The sequence below is a fragment of the Carex rostrata genome, chromosome 14 (genome assembly GCF_964058835.1).
Source record: "Carex rostrata chromosome 14, lpCarRost1.2, whole genome shotgun sequence".
Taxonomy (NCBI): Eukaryota; Viridiplantae; Streptophyta; class Magnoliopsida; order Poales; family Cyperaceae; genus Carex; species Carex rostrata.
The window spans coordinates 1,832,955-1,838,852 of record NC_135931.1 but is presented as its reverse complement, the minus strand read 5'-3'; the positions used below and the strand labels follow the sequence as shown (position 1 = coordinate 1,838,852).

Sequence of the window (5,898 nt, the reverse complement as noted above, 5' to 3'; positions counted from 1 at the left end):
GTGAATTTCCATCCCTGTCAAATCTCATCCCGTGTAATTCCGTAACAATCGAACACGCCAAATTAAATAAAACGACGAAGTTGGGAAGTTGGGAAGTTGCAAAAGTATACATCTCATGGATAGAGGCATATAAAGCAGTGGCGAGTCTAGGAATTCAATTTAGGGTAGGCAAGAAGAACTATAAAATAATTGTAAAAAAAATTTTTTGGGGAAAATCGTGATTGTTTGGTTGACATGGCCCTTTGCCTAGATAATGTCTACGTATATCCTTCTTCTCATTTGGCGGATATTGAGATATGGGCAGCCTTGAAGCGGGATCATAAGGAGGTTCTTGTGAAGATGAAGAACTACTAGGGCCTAAGCTAGGTCCTATTTGTTGTGATCCTCGTGAAAATGAATCAATTGGAAATTTAGGTGCCGTCATGTAGTATTTATCCATTCTCTATTAACAAATTTAAAGAAAAAATTAGAGTTAAGCAAGAGTCTAAGCAATTCTAAATTTCTAATTATCTGTGCAAATTTATATATGACAGATTTAAAATGTCTATCTCCCTAATTCATAAGAGGAATTCGAAAATATACCAATTAATGATAATATTGATTCTCCTCTCTGTCTTGACCAAGTTATGAATTGTTCAAAGTCAGTCAATGCTTAGGAGAGCTGTCAAACAAAATTTATTAGTTTTAATGTACCAAATCAACCACTCAAAGCATGCATTATAATGTAATTAATTTAACTTAGCCATGTACAGTACTACAAAATAGAAAACATTATACAATATATTAGTTGACCAAGCTATACAAAAACCTATCAGAAACAAATACCTATACAAATACCTATCAACATTATACAAAATAGAAAGCATTAAACTTTGCAGAAACAAATACCTATCAAATTAATTGACCAAGCTATACATACAACCAATTGCCAAATTAATTGACCAATTAATGGATACTTTGCAGGAAATTGACCAATTAAAGTTGTATTGTAAAATTGACCAATCCGATCTAATATAGTTTTTAGTATAAGTTTATTTTCCCATAATTGTTTGGCAATGTCAGATTGTTAAATCAAGTCAATCAGATCTGTTATAAAATTGCCCAACTAACCTTTGAAATTAAAGATGAGGCGAAGGAATTAGGTTTTGGCGCTGAGAGAAGGAAAAGCTGAGGCGCACAAGAGTCAGGACGGCAGGAGAGAAGACACACGGTGCGCGCACGCTGAGCGAAGGAGAGAAGACGCGCAGCTTTTCCTTCACGCAGGAGAGACGCGCAACGGCCAACGGAGCCCTCCTTTTCCTTCGCGACAGACGCAACTCACCTTCTTCTTTTTCTTCGCGCAGAGACATTCTTTTCCTTCATGCAGGAGACGGTTCTGGGCCTAAGGTAGGCAAGTTTTCACTTCTGGGATAGGCAAGCCCAAAACATAAGCCCGGTCCAAAAAATATATATATATATATATATATATATATTTCAGGGGTAGGCAAGTGCCTACCCCTGTTGTACATTGGACTCGCCCCTGATATAAAGCACATGTTGAAATGACGAAGTTGGGAAGTTGCAAAGTACACATCTCTTTTGTATATTTTCTTCTTCATGCAAAACTTGCAAATTTTGCTAAGTATTCTAATTTAAGTTTCTGCAATGAAACGGACCTAAGCAGCCTCACTTTCAAAAAAAAAAAAAAATTTTTTTGCTAAGGTCACCGCACCTCTAAGCATTTGATTAAATCGTTATAATAATGCTTGTTTAGGAAAGATGAGAGCAACGGAAATATTTTTTCCATTCAACCAATCTAGTTATAAAGATTTCAGTACGCTGCGTGAAGTCAAAACTGCTCTGTTAAATTTTTTTATCCAATGGTAAATATGCAAGATACATTAAGAATCAACTACTATTATGCATGTGCGTTGCAACGGAGTTATATTATAAGATTGAACTTTAAAATTGAACATATAGATAAATAATAAATAGCAGTAGAAGATAGTATACACAATTTTCTTTTATTTTTTAGGATTATTTGCAACACAAATGTTGCAAATAATCCATGTATACTAAATTTAAAGAAGGAAAAAAATAATTGTTTTATTTTTTCACTCAACACTGATGGTGAAAAAACAAATTCTTATTTATTTATACCAAACAAGTATTGGTTATTAAAACTAACTTAATAAAGATGAACATAAATTATTGTCAAAATAAGATGAGTGAAACTATAGTAAATTCCAGTGTTCTAAATAGCGCGCTATAGCGTTTTTGGACCCTAAACGCTAAGCTATGCATTATAACGCGCTATTTGAGCTACGGACGCTATAGCGGTAATAGCGGTCCGCTATAGCGCAAATAGCGTCCGCTGTGCAACATTTGTTGTTTTTTTTTTCATTTTATATGAGCTTTAAAATAAATAAATGGTGAAGATATTGTTTAATTTTGATGAATATTACATTATATCAAATTCAAGTCCGCTATAATAATTTTTTTCATTTTGCTCTTGGTTTTTTTTTAACTTATGATAAATCAAATAAATAATTGCTAAATTATGAAAATTTTAGGGACTACTAAGAATTTCTTCAAGGATCATCTGTTTATTTTACTATAAGTATGATTTTTTTTTCTTTTCAATTTCTAGGTTATTTTGAAATTTAAATAGAAAAAAGATAAATTATGTTATGATATTGAAGATATTTTAAATACAAAAAGATCGATAGTTTATGATATTAGTATTACTATAGATATTTTGAGTCGCAATTTGGACTTTGTATTGGTTCAATATGAATATTATAATTTTTTAATCAATTTGATATTATTTATTGTTCTATGAGACTAAATAATGTTGATATTTAGTACAAATATATAATATAATTTTTATAAAAATAAAAAAACGCTATTTGGAATAGCTTTCGCTATTCGCTATAGCTTTTTTTGGAGGCTCCCCGCTATGACGCGATAAACGCTATTTAGAACCTTGGTAAATTCTATCATTTTCTTCATATTATTTTATTACATTTCGAGATTTCCAATCAAGAGATTTTGAAGGTTGGAACCACAATTGGTCAGTATGGTTCTAGTAATCTAGTTAGGCTTTAGATTTTATGTTTTGAACATTTTATGTTTTTAATTTTGAAATGCAATAAGTTTCAAGAGAAATTAAAAAAATGCATTTAACTTATCATACAGTTAGATGATAAATGTAGATGTTAGTTTCTGTGACTTGTGCAAGAATCACGAACGAGCAACTTTTTTTTTGGTTGAAAAGGCCCTTGGACATTTCATTCATCAGCATTTGATTACAAACATCTCAATAACAAACATATAGGGTATGAAAATGAATCCCCTAAACCCAGCGCCATCACAGATCTATACAAAGCACATATGTTGCTGGGACTAAAAAAACAACATTCATCGCTGATTAGAGAAGAGAGGATATGTGAAACCTATATATGAAAATTGCTCAGTTAGTGCCACATTGGCCAGTATGTGAGCCCTTTCATTCTCCTCCCTTGGTATGAAGCTGATGCAGTATTATGATGAACTCTGACAAGATTATAAACACGTACCAGTTCAGCATACGATCGCCAGTCAGCCATTTGCAATTCATCCCTGCACCCCTGTTGATTGAGAAGCCTTACCAGTAACTGTGAGTCCAAATAAAAGGCACAGCTAACAATTCCCATTTCAGTTGCCATCTCAATTGCCAGTAACAGGGCCATTGTCTCCATGTGAAAAGGTGAAACAGCCTCCTTGCTTGATCTCAACTCATACCTGACCAATTCGTCACCAAATTGAAAAATATAAGCAGCAGGGGTTTGTATGAGCATTAGAAATTTATACAAATAAGTTTTGATAAAGAATGCTATAGTCATAACCTACATGAATTGGGTTTGAACTTAACAGTAAACGTACAATTTGACTGGACATAAACTCTTTTAATATAACTTAATTTGCTTATCAAGTGATTTGGAAAGAGGATTGATTATCTTTTTGGAGGCCTTAAATTTTTCCATTATATTGTAGAAATCTGCATAGAAACAAATAAGGAGAAATAAGAAAACAAAGAAAAGTTTGATTCTATATAAAGAATGCAAAATAAGAAAACAAAAAAACTAATAAAAAATCACTAAAATGCAGTGTATTTAATTTTAATTGTAACATATTATGTGACCACATATGTAGTGAGTAAATTTTAAACTATATTTAGACTTCTATACGTAAAAAAATGTATTTAATCAAAAGAAGACAAATTATTTGATTGGAGAACTGAGATTAAATCTGAAATTTAATTTTTCAATCGTAACTATTGATGAATTGGACACCCAACGTGCTTAAAAAATGGATACAATTATGCCAAAAAATAATTGCTGACCTGATCCGACACTTAGATCTCAACTGCGGTCAAATACGTAATTTTGGAAAAGTGTCGCGCTTTTTCCATACATGCTATACCTTCTAGATATGTAGCAGTTGGTGCTTTATTTGTGCCAGTTTCAAATATTTTAGTATATTTAATACAGACTTGAAAAATTATCCCTGAAATCTCATCCTTTCAAGTTTCAAACACACTGAACATTTCTCTATACATCTTTAAAATCACGCACGTTTTATATTAATTAATTGAAAATTTCTTGAAGTTAAATACACTGAATCGGAATAAATACTTGTCACATTTAATTTTAAATATTTGTTGACAACATAACTTTGCCAATGTCAAAGTATATTTTAATAGTCTAATAGCTATTTTTTTAAGCTCATTATTCAGACCCTCCTAAAATAAAAAACTTATTTAAATAAAAATAATCACTAGTCTGGACGAAAACAAATACTTAACGAATTGTATTTTAATATTTTTCTTCTAAATTGTTATCCAAAAACGAATAGACAGCTATTTGGATTTTGGAGGATGAGAACGAGGGGTGGCAATAAAGCTCGTGGTTCGTTGCTCGATCGTGACTCGCATCTGACTCGCTCGTTACTGGACCGAGCTGTTAACGAGTCAGCTCGCCATTAGCTTGATCCAGAATTAACCAGTTCAAGCGGGAATTAGCTTGCTCGCCAGCTAGCGAGCTAGCTCGATTAATCGTCAATTTGTGAATTTGTATGAATTTATGTGCATTTTATACTGTCTAGTTCGGTCCAATTCGGTTTAGCTCGATCAAAAAAGTTTGTATAATTTATTTTTTTTCGTAAAATAAAATCTAGCCAAACCCAGCGAGCCAACTCATCAGCTCGCGAGCTAGCTTGGACTGACTTATCACGATTTCAAATTGAGGTTTTAACTTGAATGCTCTAGATCAAGCTCGCTCGGCTGTAACTCGGTCCAAAATTAACAAGCTGAACTAGAATCTAGCGAACCAAACTAGCTCGTTGCGACCCATATTAAACTCTAAAAATAATTCTAAATAAATAGACCGTCTAGAAACACATGGTTCTGTTTGACTATTTCTGTTAAATGAGGAAGACAAGGACACATTGGATTTTTTTACCTCTGTCAAATCTTCTCTTGTCAAAATTTCCCTTTTATTTTATTTTCTCGATCATGTCATGCCACACAATTTATATCGATCATGTCATGCCACACAACCGTCTTCCTCTGGATTTTGAAATTCAGTAGAAAAATACGAGTTTGGTATCACTTTGCCTCTCCTTGAAATTAAAAATTTCGCAAGACCAGTTCAAAAACATTGTTAATGAAAAATTGTCTTGTTTTTATATAAATTTTATAGAAATTTACGGATCCGGACCAACTTTGTAGTTTTTTAATATGTAAAATGATCTTATTTTGTTGTTTTTATTATGTAAAAGTATGTTATTTATATTGTTTTTCATTATGTTAATTGTTTTTTTATCTAGTATCCGATAGTTAATGAGTTTGAATCTATAAACTATTTGAATCCGATTACT

The 5,898-nt window shown here is 32.2% G+C and overlaps 1 long non-coding RNA gene across 1 annotated transcript; it reads right to left on the bottom strand.

The window, feature by feature from the left end:
• Positions 1-369: 369 nt before the first annotated feature.
• LOC144564998 (uncharacterized) lies at positions 370-1,219 on the bottom strand. The gene is made up of 3 exons (XR_013514810.1): positions 1,111-1,219; positions 583-661; positions 370-442 (listed from the first exon to the last, which is right to left on the bottom strand). It is a non-coding gene; the product is annotated as an uncharacterized LOC144564998 (long non-coding RNA).
• Between the last annotated feature and the right edge of the window lie 4,679 nt (positions 1,220-5,898).